The sequence below is a fragment of the Vidua macroura genome, chromosome 3 (genome assembly GCF_024509145.1).
Source record: "Vidua macroura isolate BioBank_ID:100142 chromosome 3, ASM2450914v1, whole genome shotgun sequence".
NCBI classification, from domain to species: Eukaryota; Metazoa; Chordata; class Aves; order Passeriformes; family Viduidae; genus Vidua; species Vidua macroura.
In genome coordinates this window covers 58,619,360-58,637,737 of record NC_071573.1, presented here as the reverse complement: position 1 = coordinate 58,637,737, position 18,378 = coordinate 58,619,360, and the positions used below count along the sequence as shown (strand labels likewise).

Genomic DNA, 18,378 nt, shown 5'->3' with positions numbered 1-18,378 from the left:
AAATATTCTACGATCATGCCTATTAGTTACCCCAAAGTAGACTTTAGTGTGTTCTGTTACTTGTTTTTAATTATCAAGCATCCCTTTTTGTAGCCTCTGCATTCAAAACTGGTCATATTAAAAACTTCCAAGCAAACAAAATAAACCCAAACCAACAAAAAAACCTGTTCAAATCTTCCTCATTCACAAAACAAGCTCCATTCAACAAGGGAATATCTATCCCTTCTTCCCCAAATGAAGCAGTAAAATTTTAAAGCAATGTTCCACAGCCATGGGCTTGATATGGTCCTATGCTTGATGAAGCATGTAAATGACATCAAGCAGGTGTGACTAACAGCCTCAGCAGTGCTTGATTTGGTTCTCTCTCATCCATGCTGTACACGCTTTTTAACTACTATATTGAAACTGAGGTCCGCATTCCAGAAGGACATTTCAACTTGATCTAAAAATTAAGTTTACAGGACACTGTGACCTGCTGGGACTCTCACTTAGTCTGAGCTTAGAGAAAGGTCATTAAATCCCTTGTAAGGTCAAGCCCAAAACAACCCCAACACCCAGGGTAATCTGGACTGTCCTATCTTAAGGTTGCCTCAGAATCACTAATGGAGAAGCATTTTTATTGATGCAGATGTTTTACTTGTACTCTCCAACAATCTTCTTTCTTATCTGCTGTCTTCATATTCAAAATCGTATCTTGAGAAGGTAATCTTTCCAATGAAAGTATCAATATTTGAATTACTGCATTTCCTATTACTCTGCATTGATTCTTCAGTGGTTTCCTTTACATGGAATTTTACATGAGAAGAACATACTACTTCTATGAGAACTTACTGCTGATGTCTAGCTGCAACTCAGGCATCTCAAAACAATAGATGCTAATCTTTTACCTCAAATGATCCGAATTTTCACATCGACACAATTTAACAGCAGGACAGCTCTTCTTTAGGGTCCAGGTAACTCAATTGTTACAATTATATTGTGAGCCTGTCAAATAACTGGTTTGAAAAACAGTGTATCTGTCTGCCTTCAGAGGAGTCTGAAACTGTGGTAGTTTCCTGTAAAATCTGAACAGAGAACTGGAAGTGTACCCTCAGGTCCCCTCGGTCACTTCTGGCAATTTATTCTTTGCCAGTATAACTGCAGCCTAAGAGGAAAGAAGATAGAAGCTAGGCAGTTGTCCTGTCCAAAATGTATCTGTAATACCAAGTCCCCAGTCTTACTGCATGCTTTCACTGAAAAGCTAGCCTCTGCTCTAGATCACCTCTCATCAGTGTGAGGTGATCAAATTCTAAGTAGTTGGACTGAAATGCACAAAGTAGATGAGTTCACTGCCAAACAGATTTGACTTACATAGCAACAATGCCTCAGAATAATTAAGAACACTTCCTTTGAAATAACAGCATCTTTAGTGATTTTGTTTTAAACTAATAGCATAAGAGGCAGAATAGGGAAAGAAGTCTTTCTAGGCAGTCACATAATTCCACTATTATCCTACTGGACTGTCTATAACCACCCAATGTGAAATGTTTTTGTAAAAAAATGCTGTTTTAAAAAAGGCCAAGAGAACATTCATTACAGAAGAACTCCTGTTTTAATGAACTTTTCAAAAGAAGGCTTTTTCTCACTTTCTGAAATGTTCTTGATAAATTAATTTTGTAATTACTAAATTATTTGAGCATAATAAATCTCTAAGGCTTCCAGTCACATAGATCTATAGCTAATGAAATCATCCAAAAGTTCATCCTGGAAAATTCCTAGAAAATCACAGAGCAAAGGACAAATATATATCTAAGAAAAGTGAAATATTATAATATTCAGACATTTCTGACAAACACCTCTAAAGCATGTAGAGAGAGAAAAAAATCTTACCTACTCTAGTCACACACTATTCTGTTTTTAACTGAGTTTTACTTTAGGTTTATACTAATTGCTAATGTCCCAAAACCCACAAAAAATCCTGGAAGACATGAAAATAAACAATGCCTCTCGGAAATGGTATTTCTTATTGCAGACATTCTTATGAATTATATCATGGTCTCATGGTTTCTTGCAACACAGTGTAGTTAAAATACACCCAATGAAATAACAAACACTGGGAAAAAAAAGTCAAGTCAGATATGAGAGGAATATGTGTAGTTCAGCTCATTCCTCTTCCTACTCATCTTCTGAGGCTTTAAAACTGTTTCCAGTAACGAGAATCATGTTTTCAGCACAGTCACCTAGTGTAGTGTGACCAAAGAATCTTTTAGTATGCAATATAATCTCTACTTTAGATTCCAAATGAAAGTTTTGAGGTTTTTAATGTAAAAGCTTTCCATTATTTCTGAAATTTCATTTTTCAAACTATGTATAATGTAAGGGAATGAAGATAATTTTGTAATGATCTAAATATATATTAATCTTCCCTCAAAGACTTTATCCTCTTACGCTTATTAGAGCGCAAACCAATTATGCTCTAATAAATAAAACAGAATTCATTATATAAAAAGACTGTTTATATATTGGGTAAGAACCTGTTTTCCTTTATTTAAACACATGATCACAAATACATTTAAAACCCACCACAAACATTTTCAGATGCAGTTCACACAAAATGAAAGGAGTGGATACTTAACACAAGCCTACCTTTCCATTTTACCAGCAAAGCAGATGTTTCACTAAAATCCATTGCTTTAGGTTAAAACCCACTTCCAACTCTGTTCTACATAACTTAGTGTAGCACCTATGATTTTGAACATATTCCAGACTGAACAGAACTGATAGGACCAAAGTTTATTGAAAACTGTTTTAGTGAAGTTTAATCTGTATCATAGTGACAGGACAAGAAGAAATGGTCTCAAACTGCATTAAGAGAGGCTCAGGTTAGACATCAGGAAGAATTTCTTCATGGAAGGGGTTGTTAAGCACTGGAATGGGCTGTCCAGGGAGGTGATGGAGCCACCATCCCTGGAAATTTTCAAGAAATGACTGGATATGACACTTAGGGCCATGGTCTAGTTGACAAGATGACTTGGTAAAGCTTGAACTCAGTGATCTTGTAGGCCTTTTCCAACCTAAACAATGCTGTGATTCTCTGATCTTGCAAACCACTTAAAATGCATGTGCTGAAAACAGGCAGTTCCCACATGCTGTATATACAAAGGTGCTGTGATGGCAACATTACTGAATTCAAAGGTCTTCTATGAACAACCATAATATTCTTGCAGTGTATTCTACACTGACAGAAGTCACCTCAGTGTCAGCTCATGCCATTACTAGCACTCTCCTTGTCTCTTCTCCACCTTTTTCTTCTATCAAATCATCTGGAGAACACTGAACTCTCTCCTCAATGTCATTCTCATTTTCTAAATGGGGTTCCAATTTATTAATCTAAATCTATCCTCTTAAAACCAAAACCCAAAACCTAAAGGACAAATAGAATCCCTCTCTGTTTACTGTCTCACTTTTTGTAAGTTATATAGAGAAACATCTGTTTATTTATTTTGCCCATTGGATATGAGAGCTGTTTACATGTTATATACGCTTCAGTAAAATGAGAGACAAAAAAGCTCTGGCAGCTCTACTGCTGCCAGACATCACTCCTCCAGTTACTGGAGATTGATCTAGATGGAAGGAATAAAAAAAAAACCCAACAATCTCCCACCTTACCCTCTCCAAGTTCAGCTGAAACAGCTGTACTGATAGGTGGAAAAGCATTACTTATTTTTGTTTCCCTTCCCCATCCCTATTAATACAATGAAAACTTGTAAATGAACAAAATAATCTCAGGAAATTATGTCAATAGATCAGGCTTTGTTTGCCGTTCAAAATACTACACTATACAGAGAAGTCTGTACAGAAGGATAAGCTTTCAATGAAAAAGTAAGTAATGTTTACCTTTTCAACCATTTGTTTACTAAACACTGGTATGAAAAAGAGTTATCTAGGGGAAAACCTCTAGGGAGTTACACAATTCAGGACCATGCAGTTCCATACATCGTGCTGCAGCTTCTTTAACACAGCATGTGATTTCCAGTGCATGTCTCAGCTGCAGCTACTAGGAGAACCCTGGGTTCACAAACCATGAACAAGTCACAGTTTTCCTGAAGTGAGAGACACAACTGCTCTAGTGTGCTTTAACACAGTAACTTCCTTATCTAAGGATTGATGCAGTTATCTCTAGCTAATGCACCTGGTTGTCTGATTCCACAGCTCAAGTGACCAGGTAGTTTGTCCTTGCAGCAGAGTTAAGTAAACACTGGAGCAGTGGAACAGAGCAAGGTTTAAATTCACACCTGCAGATCCACAGAGAGATATCTTTGCTGTAACATCAACCAATTCCAATCCTCATATAAGAGACCTCAGAATCAGACTGCACTAACATGAAAACACTGTGCTTCTGGCAGTGCCAGATCCCACAACATAATTATATCTCCCATCAGCCAAAAGAATGCATAGAGATATTCATTCAAGGTTAGCCATCATTTACATTCCTGGTTCAAGGTATACAAGAGCACATACATGTGTTTGCTCTGAGAATAATCCTCCACAAGGAGGACTATAGAGATAAAATGTCTGTCACTGGCTTTGGGTTTCATCTGAAAACATTTGTTCTGTGCTTAGGCACAATGAAGAGGCAGAATTTGGCCCCTATTTACAAAAAGCATAATGAAGTAAAAACTATTGCATCACAAAAACAATTAAAAAATCCAACTTTTTAATTAGAGATTAAAATCAAATACATTTAGCAGCCTACACACCCACCTAATTATTTCTGAGTAATCTTATCAAACCATCATCTTACATTTTTCTTGCAAATGTTAAGTTTCTACAGTACCATATATAAACAATGCAAGTAGTAGCACGTGTCCCAAGCATTCTTTTGAAGTAAAGAACATTTATTGAATTCATGCTAATCAGGAACGTGCTAATTTACGACAACTTCTAACATTACATCACAATGGCAGTAGATATCACTGAAAATGAGCACAGGTTATAGTATCCAGTTGCTTCTTTCTACAACTTGGAGAACAGAAGGTGATTCTACAGCAAACATCAATAAGCCTGCACAGATACCATCAGCTTTCTGCAATCAGATTGGCAGCATTATTTACAAGTTTTAGATAGCAGATAAAGATGCAAGGAAAATACAGACTATGACGCATTCTTTGTATTAATAAGAGTTACTTTTCTTCTCGTGCTGCAGATATCCTAAGAAAGTCATTACTGGTTTTGCTAGGCTCACCTGGACTATTTAAAAGCAAACAAACTAAAACAAAACAGAAAAGAAAGTTATTTTGTATTCTATTACATGTAGTTTATGGTGCTTCTGATCAAAAAATACTTCAAAAAATATAAAAATTGCAGTCCCTTGGAGCTGTAGATGCCCAGTACTGAAGTAGCAACCTTCACTTTTGGCTTTAATAATATTTTTGCCCCTACTTTAACTTTCTCTGAATCAGAGGAAATGGAGCTCTTAAGCAGGATTTATTATTATCTGCTTTCTAAAAATATGTAGAACAGTTAAATTTTATTTATTAAAACAGGTAATTCCTACGTGATACAGTTAAATAGAATTAACTATCTGCAGCTTTCAAAGTCAAGTATCTTATGACCTCATAACTCTACTCGTGTCTTTAAAAAAACATACTTAACTACACATAAAAGACAAAGAATGAAAATTATGCAAGGAAGGAAAACAAAGTAATTTTTTCTCATGGTTCTTCCCACAACAGGAATTCAGCAATGGCTAGTTACTCAGAGTTACTTAAATCAAATTAGCTTGCCATTCTACAAGTGGAAAGCTCTAAGAAAATATGCTTAGAATACCACAAATATCTTTCAAACTCAGCCATTAACACATTTTTGCAATGCAAAGTCATGTCAGCTAAGTAAAAACAACCAGTTACTGCATAAACTACTGAATTTATATATTACCCAGTAAGACTCACAATGTGAAATCACATCTTGATTGGAAAAAAAATCTAAAAAAATTTTCAAATCTTGTAACTGCTTATGTAGCATTTTCCTAACATTTATATTCAAGGTAAAATAGTATCACCAACATCATGTGCAGTATGCTGGAAAAAATAAGTCAGCTTGATATTTCAGGTGTTTATCATGACCGGAATAGCCACTACTTTCTCTATGACATTACCACTTTTAGCCAGTACTGAGTACTAATTTTGACAAAGTATTACCAGAAAATTCCACGAAATAGCCAAACAATTCATACATTATCAAACCTGAAAAATGCAGGACTATTGGCAGACACTTTATCAGGAAAGGATTATGTACGATTTTTATCTGGCCTCAAATCAAAAGAGTAAGGAAAAAAGTTCATAGCAAAAATATTTCTATATTCAGAAATAGAAGATCATGTCTTTAAAATACACCCCTAAGTTTACTTTCCATTTTGTAGTTCAGAAATTAGACTGGTCAGATATTTCATGGAAATATTTGTGTGGTGAAACCAAACTACTCCATTTTTCCCCCGTGTACACTTTTTGAGTTTTCAGAAAATTTATGAATAAACTACTTTTAGAAAGTTTTTCTACATATCAGTGAATAGAACACGTATGAATAAGTAAGTGCTTTCTAACTAGCACCCAATTGTATAGGAAAATAAAATAATGGCCTGCAACCACGTTGGTAACAAAAATCTGAATATACTTCCTTGTAAATAACATATGAAAAAGCACATGAGACTAATATTGGTATCATCTGTTACAGAGGAAAATATACTGAAATGTTATGTCCAACATTAAAGCAACGCATTGGAGATCCAGCTGGGCACAGATTTCTATTATACTGATTTTTCAGTTTCCTTTACCTACAAGGTCTGCAAAGCTTTTTAGAATGCAACAGCAACCTGTTACTGCTTTTACAGTAGATTTTTAGAATGTTTGGGTCTTAGATGGGGGATATGCAAAAAAAAGAAAAAACAAAAAGCATGGAAAATGTTTGCATTCAACATAATTAGGCAGCAATACTCCCTTTAATTTACAACAGCAGTACCTGATCTGAGGAGAGGTAAAAAAGGCAAATCAAGACAGGCAGATTCATAAAGAGTGGCTATACCCAGCTTTAGGCTAAGACCACTTTTCTAAAACTCTGGATTATTCTGGAGGGAACAGAATTCTCTAAAAGGTTCAATCAGGAACACAAAATGCTACAGCTGGGATTAGAAGACAGTAAGACTTTTCACTATCTCAGTGGCAAGCAAGAAAGTAGAAGTAACAGTCCTATCCAGTGAATTGGTATCCTGTTTGTATAGGAATTTTGTAAGCAAGACTATTTGCACAGCAAATCTAAAGATGCAAACACAAATAATAACAAAAATTAAATTTTGTTTAAAACTATTTGACCAAATAGTTTTTACAGTATCATGAAATACAATGTACATGCTTAATACAATACCATATTAGCTTTTTTTCACATCATCACATAGGTAGTGCCAAACTGTTAAAAACTACAGTACTTTAACATGCAAGCCTAGTTATATGACCCATTCTCTCTGGTTTGACTACCAGTTGCAGCTAAAATCCCTACTGACTATGCTCATACAGCATCTCCAATAAGCCAAAACCCAGACAAAAGCAACAAGTGCTAAGTTTTCATAATCATCAGTAAGAGGAAGGTGATTAAGGTCTGAATATTCAAGGATAGGAAATTCTTCTCCATAGCCTTTTCTAAAAGGAACCACCCATTTCTATGCATTATGAATGATATTGAGTTTCTTTAAAACTGACTTCATTGCCAACTGCTACAAACATTTACTTCTTCAAAAGGACCAAACAACTGAAAACCACAGGAAATTGTCTAGTAACACTCTTAAGTTTGGAAATCTCAAAGCATATGTTTTAATAGCCTTATTCAGTAAACATTCCTAGATGGTTTTTGCACACATTTATGTGCCAATTATTAACTCAAGAACTGGTGATACAGACAACCCTGGACACACCTTGTTCTCTTTGAGTGATTACTGGAACTTACACTGAAAATTGTTTTGGTAAGAAAAGCTGATTTGCAGGATGAGTCTTAATTGAAACCACAGTTTCAACTGCTGAAGATCCTTTACATGTGTGAGTAGTAAACAAAGTTGGAAGTTTCCTTTATGTTCTGTACCAGAAGGAAAACAAATTTCTAATGAAGTACTGTTATCAAGGTACACATGATGTGGTATGTTATAAATGTGCATTAGGTGGGCATTACACCCCAAATCTTGCAAGTAACAGTAGAACAACTATGTTTCTTCTCCTCTTGTTGCTGTTTTTTTATGCAGAAGCAGCCAAATCAGAAGGAAATATAATTTGGCAGAACATACATTATATTAGATTGAACTGGTGGACACAAAAGGTGAAAAGTTGCCACCATTTAATCAATATATATATTCAGAACTTGTGTTTTAAATTATTAAAAAAATGAAAAATTCCAAGAACACGCTTGGAGTCCTTATAGGAAAGAAACACCTGCTTGGTTTTCACTAGGGCTTGGCTCACAATAGAAGTTCTTCAACTAGCAGCAGGCATAACTCTGTTACAACATTCTCCAGAACAAGCAGAAGAGGTGACACACCTCTTGGATACCTTCTCTGTATTGAGACAGTCACAAACCCCTGCCCCCCCACTTTAAGGATAGGCTCATCCCTTTTTACTACGGAGGTGAACTCTGTTTAAATGTGATTATCCAGTAATGAGAACTTAAAGATGCAAGGAGTAGGAAAAGGAAACCTATTCAAGGTCTTCACCTGAAAATACAACCCCTCACAAAGTGAATTTTTATTATGCTCTGCAGGTGCATAGCGACAACCAGAAGTTTGGCAAATGAATTCTCACAACACTTCAAATTGCTACTAAGCAATCTGTCACAACAAAAGATGTTCAACACGTATTTTGAAAGAAGCTCCAATTTTTTGTATGTTATTATTTGGCTGTATGTTATTATTTGGCATATTTGGCATATTGCAGCAGTCTGCTTCCTTTGACCAGTCCTGACTGAAAGGATTCCAGAAAGACCTGTATCAACATATGCCACTGCAACACCCTTCAGCTAATCTGTAAAAATCCTCAATCAATGAGGCACCAGAAGCTAGCACAGATAGACAGCTGGAGTAGAGATTGACAGGACAGGAAAGGGGGATGTGATATCTAGAATCATATGGGGAAGCAGTATGCTGGAGTCGATCTTTAGATGAGACACAGTGTCGAGTACTATCTGTTACATGGTCCAGAGCCTTCTGCAAAGGGACTGTCCAGCAAGCCAGAACAAAGCCCAGCGTCAAGTGAGCAGGGGAAAGTTTTTTTGAATTTGCCTTTTTGTCACTTGAATTGTTTCTCTTTGCCTGAGGAAGTAAAAACTGAAGAAACTGAGCCCTAATTGTGAGAGGAAAACATGAGAAAGGAACCTCAATTCTTCACAGCATGCTATAAGGTTGCAGAAAACACCCAAATACAAGCTTTCAGAAGCAAGAGTTTTAGGAGAATTCTAGTGCTTCATTTGAGGCCAACAAGCAATGAGTTCCTTATAACCTCCAGCGAGCAAGAAAGCAAGCTAACGATGAGCATGCAGGCTCCAGTGAAGCTCTCACTCCATCTGGATCATGGCAACACATTGAGGCCAGCTCTGTATGGAACAGCAAACTACTGTGTGACAACAGCAATGTCTGAGTTACACACCTATGGAAGCCCCCACTTCTCTGTACTTGCTTTCTTAATGCCAAGCCACCATCCTCTATCATTAGTTTCTACAGGACCAACATGATTCGTATCAAATTACAATGACCAAACTGCATCAGTACCACAAGCTACTGCAGAGCATACTACAGACCACAGATACCCAAAGTTAACTTAAAAGTTGTTATATTAATAGAATTAATCATGTCATGGAGGTTTGTTCTCACTGAAATTGGTGGTTCAACAAGAGTAACAAGGTGCATTGAACCCATGGAAGCTTAATTGCTTCACACATAAAAATCTATCAACAAAATTAGCAAAGGCTTTTTAAGTAGTTGAAAAAGTATGCATGTGTACCAAAATGGGATGGACAACATATATTTAAAACATAGATTTTGGTTTTTTTTTTTTTTGATGCACTCAGAATTTGCTAACTTGCCAAAACCAGCAATGAAGTCAAAGTACTTCGGTTTCCTCTTGGGAGATGGAGATGTCTCCCTCCTGTGCACCATGGCTGCTACCAGGGTTTTTGCACAGTCCTCCTAGCTCCTCTGGAAATTACAGGAACAGAAGGACTGAAGCAATACAAGCAGGGATCAACTTCCCCATTTTATTCACTTATGTTTACTGCTGTACAAACAGCATCCTTGCGGATGTGAGCTTTTGTGCTGGACAAGATACTGATACTTTACTGTACAATCCTTGGCAGGACTGTTTCCCATTCTGTGACCAGCTGAAATTTCATTCAAGCATGTTGTTGTCTCGTGGCTCAATAGCCCAAAATTACAGACAAGCTCAGAGTGAAAACAGTTAACAGGACCTCTCTACTTAGGAATTAGATTCAGTTTTAGGATCCACATAACTGAGAATGTAAGGCCACACTTAGGCCAAATCTCTTTTGGCACAGACTTACCACAGTACAACATCACACCCTGATTTTGCAATCTATATCCATTTCTGCCAAAGAGAGAGTAATGCTTCATTTAATCCACACCCTTGTATAATTTGGCTGAGAGTACTTCCTTTAGCCTGAAGGCTCAGCAGTAATTACCCTAACATACACCAATTTCAAGTAAATATAAATGGTGTTCTTTAGATAAAGTTTTTGGAATCTTCAAAGATTGCTGTTATTGTGCTCTGTATTTAGTGTAATTTTTACAGAAATATTTTAATTAACTTACCTAGAAGAAACATGAGAAAGAACATATAAAAAAGGAACATATGTATCTTTGATCTCACTATAAACAATTCTAGCAAGTTTAACTAGAAAATACAAACTCTTCTGACATTTATAACATCTTATCAATCAGATAGAAGAAACTGGATAAGCAACCTTTTACAATAGAAGAACTAGACTGTCATTAATGTTAATGGTTATGTCTCAGTGTCTTTACTATTCTATTCAAACATTTTTGTGGTTAGATGAATCTATTTATACAACTTATGTTTTCAAATTAAAAATAATTTTTACTATTCATTTTATAAATGTAAACACCCAGCACCTCTACCTTAAAACAAGGTCCTGTATTTGTGCCTTGAGCCGGAACTCTGACATGCTGTCCAATGATGTGGGCAGCACAGCAGGGTCACAGAGCTCTTTGGAAGTTCCTTCCCCTGCAGAATGGCCTAAGCTGCCTGTAAGCCATGACGAAGGCACAGGTGTGTCCTGATACTCTTGATTTTTATTTACTGCCAAAGTCACCTGTAAGCTGGAACATGATGAGCCTTTGTAATCTATTTGCACTGAAGAAACTGAGTTACAGCTACTTCAAAATGTAAATGGTATAGCCAAATAGGTTATAAAAGAAGGAGATATAAAAAATAACAAAAACATCTTGTGATAGATATTCCTATTGTTTTAAAAGAAAACAAACTTTGAGAAAGATATCTGTAAGCTGTATTTTTCAGTTCTTCCATAGCGTTACGAGCAAACAGAAAAAAAACAAAACTTTTTTTTGTTATTTTCTCCCTTCTCTTACACATTTCCCTTAAGTCAAAGTGAGAGATATGAATATCTTAAAATGAATGATCATTTTCCCCAGGGGAGTTCCCATTCAAATTAAGACATATATAAAAAAGTACTTTAGACTTAATGCTCTTCTGCTTATGGTAAAAATACTTTAAGCAAACATCAGTGTAATTATGTCAGTTGACCCTTGCTGAGAACTGATCTGTGGTGTTGAGCTGGTGATTTCTGTCTACTGAGTTCTCCTACCATCTTTTAAAAAATAAAGAGAAAATCTGCTAACTGGATCTAAAACTTAACTTATTATAATAAATTCTCAGTGACTAAGCAGTAATCTTTAGTTAAAAACAAAGGCTTGTCATGACTGTAAAGGTATGTTTCTCTTTGGTTAATAGGAGGAAAAAATCCCACAATAGAATAATGTACTCAAAAACCAAGGGACTAAAATAAGTCAAGTTTACTCACTTAGGAAGTGCTAGTATTCTGCATTATTGCCATCTATTATTGCAGACCAAGTGGTGGTGGGGATGTTTAAGTAATTCAGTTTCCAAAAGAAAGAAAACATACATACTTGATCCAGACACAGAGTTAAAATCTGTTACATCCTACAAATTACAGAAAACGTGAGAATTCTTAAAAGTAGCAATAAGGTATTTCTTGCAATAACAGAAAGCAACTCACATTTTTACATTTAGGAATGTAAAAGAAAATACTAGGCAAAATTCTTAATTTTTTGGCATCAGTGTCCCACTAGAATAATTAAATGAAAAGGGTAACATTTAAAAAAAATTCTTCCCCATAAAAATATACTAACTCTTGCGAATTTTTCGAAGTATCAATTTCTGAAAAGTGTGTCAGGCGGAATTAGTTCTTCAGATACGTGACAGAGCAGGAAGACAGCAAACTGCGTAAGAACATAGAAAAATAACTGCAAAGTGAGAGACAAGTACTAGGCACTTATTTCTTCCATCTTGATGCACATTCCCCTTTTTCAAACACATGACATAATCTACTAGCAGCAGATTGCAGCTTGCAGGAAGCTAACCACTCCGCAAGCATTTATTCTCATGTATCACTTCCTATGTTGGCAACACCTCTACAGCACATACTGAAAGTGTTCTGCATTTCTGTCCAGCTCCAGACTTCATGGGTAGCAGACTGCTCATGAAAACATATTCCGCCCACTGGACTGCCTGACCACATCAAGGCCATTAGGAATATCGCTTAGTGAAGGGGGAACTTACATTTCTCCCTCTGTACAAGGAGGAGGGAGTAGTAGTACTAAGAATAAACAGAAAAGATAAACAGATCAGACAAACAATGAAAAGACTACTAAACTATTTTTTACACGCCTCATAACATCACTTCATTATTTTCTCAATCAATATCACAAAAAAAAAAAGGCCAGCAGACTCACCAATACTAATGAAGTTGAGAAACCTTGTGAAATTATTATACATTACCTACTTCCTTTTGTAAGTTTTTTCATAAATAAAATAAAGTAAAATTAGTTTCTTATCATTACCTACAGCAGATTGTACTACACTCAAACTACTTTCAACTAACAGTGTGGGTTCTGAACCACTTTTAGGTGTGTATTTGGTTCTCTTCACCGTAACATGCTTCTGCCCCAATTTTAAGAAGATGTGGGGATAAAAAGAAAAATGTCAATGGAACTTAGACATTATGGCAAATTGCTACACCATTTCCATAGCTCTGATCTATGCAGCCCTGCAGGATAATTGCTTTCACCATCACTGCAAATCTAAATGAAGCTGCTGGGTGAGCTAATGAGGCAGCATACATTACAATTCAACAGGAAACAGATACACTCAATATTCTTTCAAAACAAAACTGAATTATTTTCTTATGTTTATGGCAAGAAGTCTTTTACACATACTCAAGGTATTTCTCTTAAGAAGTGGATAGGGAGATATTTCACTTCTATGTTAAAATATGATTAGTTAAAATACAGTATTAATGCTAATATGCTAGGATTAAAAAAAAAAAAAAAAGAGTATGTACCCAGTGATCTGTGTGCCATTCAATTTGCCTGCATGGATTGGATCCCAATGGATTCAGATCTATTGGATCTGCCCAACAGATTTCTCCAATGGGCACTGCCACTGCCACCCCCTCTAAACAAAAATATTCCCCCACCCAAGGTCAAAATTACGTATTTTCAGCACAGTAGTGCAGGGAAGATGGCAATGCTGCCACCTGTACCACATGGCTTCTTTTAGTCATCTTATGTCTTTCAACAACTTCTTTCAAGAGATATTACAAATATTGTATTTCATGTTATACTTGGACGATATAGTACACATACATGCACTCTTCAATTACTGTAGACCGTTGTTTTTTAGTATCTCTTTGGAATATTTTGTTGATGATTATTCTCAAATTAGAAAAAAAATTATTAGAATAACAAAATTGAATTAAATTGTTCATTTGATACATGCTCAATTACAGCATGTGTAAGTCTTCTTTCCCCTAAGAGTTTCTTAGTGAGAGACTAAAAAGAATAAGGCCACACTGAACAAGGTTTCTGCAGACATTCTTCCTTGAGTGGCACAGAACTATGTGAAAGGCATACACCCGCCAAAAAACCCAAACAAACCCATCCAATTCCTCCAGGGCTATTGCAGTACTGAATGATAGATGTTACAGAGTTGTGGAGAAAGTATGAAATACTGGGGGGGGCGGAGGGGGGAGAAATCAATCAATGATTTAACATACATATGTGACTGCAACTTTTGACATGTATTTCTGCAGCATCTCTGCACAATGTGAATTTTGCTACTTGGTGTAGCAAAACTGTACCTCCTTTTTCTGATAAAAAAAAAAAACAAGAATAAAAATGGTATTTTAGGAACATTTAACTGATGCATGAATATTTCTGAAATCTATTCTGAAATCTGATGAAGAAATCTATTTCACCATTTGCTTGAGACTGAAAGAAGCAGTTTTAAATAGTCTATCAAATGTAGCAGAGGACTTAAATGTGAAGTCAGTTTTGTTTATTTTTTAGAAAGCAATAAGGAGTACTTTGAAGCTTTCCCTTTATATAGGTGGAAAACACCTTTGACTGTCAGTTGTGTTAATGGAGAGAAAATTTCTAATTGTTCTCAACCTTGCCAAAATCTTATTTTTTTTTGTTTTTGAGATTTTCTTTAAAGATACAAGAACCATCACGTTTCTAGCACATACGTAATTAATTTTTAAGAGCAAGTTTAATTAACTGGTTTTATTGAAGTCCAAATTTCAGTGAACAGATCTGTGCAGTATTTATAGTCAAGCTTCAATCTCCAACATAATTAACAATTAGGGTCACTGTTAATTACAATGACTTGAAACCTAAAACTTATTTTAGAAAGCATGTCCTGAACATAATGGTAGTTACTGAAGAGTCACTGTTGAATAAAGCCCAAAGATGCCGGAAATTTCTTTCATGGCATGCCACAGACCTCCAAAACAGTGTCTCACAGGAAAATGATTTCACTGTCCAAAGATGCTCACAGTCTTAAGGAGGAAAAGCAAACAAAACCAGAGGGGATTTTAAGGTCTGTCAGCCAGAAAGAGCAATTGAGAATCTGGAGTTTTTGCTACTTTCCTATTTGTTAAAAAAATAACAACTAGGAAATGGGTCATCCTGGAAGAAGTTATGAAAGAGGAGCACATGAAGAGAAAGAGACAGGAATGTTTAAGACCAAGTCCTGGATAACACTATAGTGCAGTGCTGCAGAACAGCACTATAGGCCAGGTATGATAAAACTAGCACTAAGCATGAGTGTAGCCAGAGCTGTACAGCACAGGCAAGGTAAAACCTCAATTCTGACTATCAAAGACAGATCTTAATCAAATGCTATTACCATGGAAGGAAAACAAGGAGAAAAAAAAAAAAAACAAAAAAAAAAAAAAAAAAAAAAAAAACAAAAAAAAAAAAGGAAAGCAAAGGAAGAAGAAAAGAAGTTCAGCAACCTTAAATATTACATACCTTTAGGGACAGATTCCTTACAGTACTGAACACTCATAAGACTTTGTGAATTTAAATTACAAATGTAAAACTCAAAGGGGATGACTTTCTCCAAAGACAAACATCTAGCAAACTTTCCAAATTACTGACATAGCTATGAGCACAACTATACTGAGGCAGACACAAAAATTATCCTGATGTGGTAAAATGAGTCACACTCTTGATTAAAAATTTCAGCAAACAGGTTATCATGACAGATGGTAAGAAAACCCAAGTTCCATGCCTTTCCCTCAAATTTAAAACAATCTTTGTGAGAGGAAGGCACACAACACACATTTTCTTTAATTAATTCTGTTAAATCTGATTAAATGTCTCTAATGAAATGCTTTATACATAACACATAAAAATAAGTGGATTCATGTATTGTACCTGCTTTATGGCACTTATTTGCTAATTACTATTTGACAAAATTCATTACATTTTTCTAGTAATTCTAACCATGCTCTTGACAAAACTGTCTCTTGCACAGCACTGCACAGAATCAATGGGAAAGCAGTAGATGTTGTTAACCTTGAATTTGGCAAGACTTACAACACTGTCCCCCATCACATTGCCACAGACGAACAGCTCAAGTGTGCACTGTGTAAAACAGACAGTGCAGCAGACTGGAAGTTGGCTGAGCTGGAGAGTTTAGAGGTTTGTAACCACTCACATGAAATCTAACTGGAGACTTTAGACCAGTGGTGCACTCCACAGGTCAATACTGGTGTCCACACTAGAACTTCTCCATTAATAACCTGGATGATAGAACTGAGTGCACCCTCAATGAATTTGCAGATGATAAAAATCTGGGAGGAGGAGCTGATACAGCAGAGGAACATGCTGACATTCAGAGGCGCCTTGTCGAGGCACACAAATGGGCCAACAAGAACCTCCTGAAGTTCAACAAGGGGAAATGCCAAGTCCTGAACTATGGGAGAAATAATCCCATGCACCAAAGCAGACTGAAATACACTAAATATAATTTAAAGATTATTAAAAATCCTGTCCCATGAGAACACTCCAATATTGTAATAGGTTGTTCAGAGATGTTTTGGAGCCTCCATCTTTAGAGATATTCAAAACCCAAATGGATAGTCCTGAGTTCTAGGCGAATCCACTTTAAGGAGGAGGGTTGGACTCCATGGTCAATAATATCATGATCTTGTCTTTACTCATCTCACATAAAGAATATTCTGTCATTGAGAAAGATACTGAAGCTCTCTATCAGATGATTAAACAATTAATTACTTAATTTAGAGCAAACTGGTTGGAAACAAAGGCAGTCCTCCCTTGGCATCCATGAGCTAACTGTTCTTGAGGGAAGTGGGGAAATAGCACAATAAATAGCAGAATGAAACTGGGGCTTTATTAAAGCCTATAAATCTGTGAAATTATGCACTTGAAGAAAAGCCAAAACACACGATATGTCAGGGTATACAGAACCCATTTGTCAAAATGAACACACATATTTAAAAGCCATAGCAGTGAATATTACTTTTATTTGAAGTATTATATTATAAAGTCACAAACAGCTAATTCTTCAAATGTATATGGATATGAAAAGATTTAAACATCTGGAAAGATCTGCTGTCTTACTGCTACTACCCTTATAGCACATAGATGGAAACACCGTTTTTCCACTGTTTCCTACCTCAGGCAAGACCGAGACAATTAAACTGTCTTTTAGAAAGAAAGGGCTGCATATATTCAGGCTACTACACTGCCTGTACTACAAGATAACAGCTATCACCTTACAAAACTATTAGAGCATGCACATACACCAGCTACGTGGTTAAATATATTGCTAACAGCAGTTTACACATGTAAATGGGAATTCTACATTTTGCTTTAAGAAGCACTAAATGCACAGTAAAAGGTGACAGAACTGAACTCTCAACCTTCAGGAATATGTAACCATCTGCTGGATCTCTAGTACAGGCAATTGCTAACAATGCAACATCCCAATTAACATAAGTACAAAATGAAAATATATTTTGTATATAAAACCAACACAGAAAATAAAGGTTTTGTCTTTCCAGTGCAATCAATAAATCAATAGATGCATTTAAGTACAGATTTTCTATTATTCAAAAGCAAAATTTAACTGGCAGTTAGGCACTATTAACATCAGCAGTTATCTTCACAGTTTATAACCAATGGGGAATGATGAAATAGATAGTAAATATTTTTCATGTTTCACTGAAAATAAGTCTACCACAGAAGAACAACTTGGAGGACCACAAAATGACAGAGAAGTAATTCACAATTTTAAAACATTTTCTTACAGAAAAATCTATTTCAATTGTGGCCCATTAGTATTTTTATGATTGCCTTCCCTTAAAAATCTTCCTGTTCTCATGGCTTCTTCTTTACTATATTTCCCTTTTTACTATGCTTCCCTTGTATAAATACTTTCCTGTACCTGTGGATCATCTTGGAAGTACCAGTCAGCTTTGGAAGCAAAAACACCAAGAGTGTTCATGAACAGCTGTAATATACACCTATGTTTGCTCATGCTATTTAGGAAGTCTCCATCAATACTTTTATCTGTGCTTCTGCATAAAGTAAAATTCAATAAAATAAAATTCCTTTGTTTGAACAATACTAGGAATAGCCATGTAGAACAACTTAAAAGCGTACGTTAATGTTCTTTAAAGGATTAGTCCACTTTAAGTATTCAAAATATGTAAGCATATGCCTTCTACTGCCTCTCTAAGGAGGCAGTATTTACTGTGGAAATA

General features: G+C 35.8%; 1 protein-coding gene across 3 annotated transcripts in view; it reads right to left on the bottom strand.

Moving 5' to 3' along the window:
• AHI1 (Abelson helper integration site 1) overlaps window positions 1-18,378 on the bottom strand; it is an 84,331-nt gene that overhangs the window by 26,651 nt on the left and 39,302 nt on the right. The gene's annotated exons all lie outside the window — the stretch shown is intronic.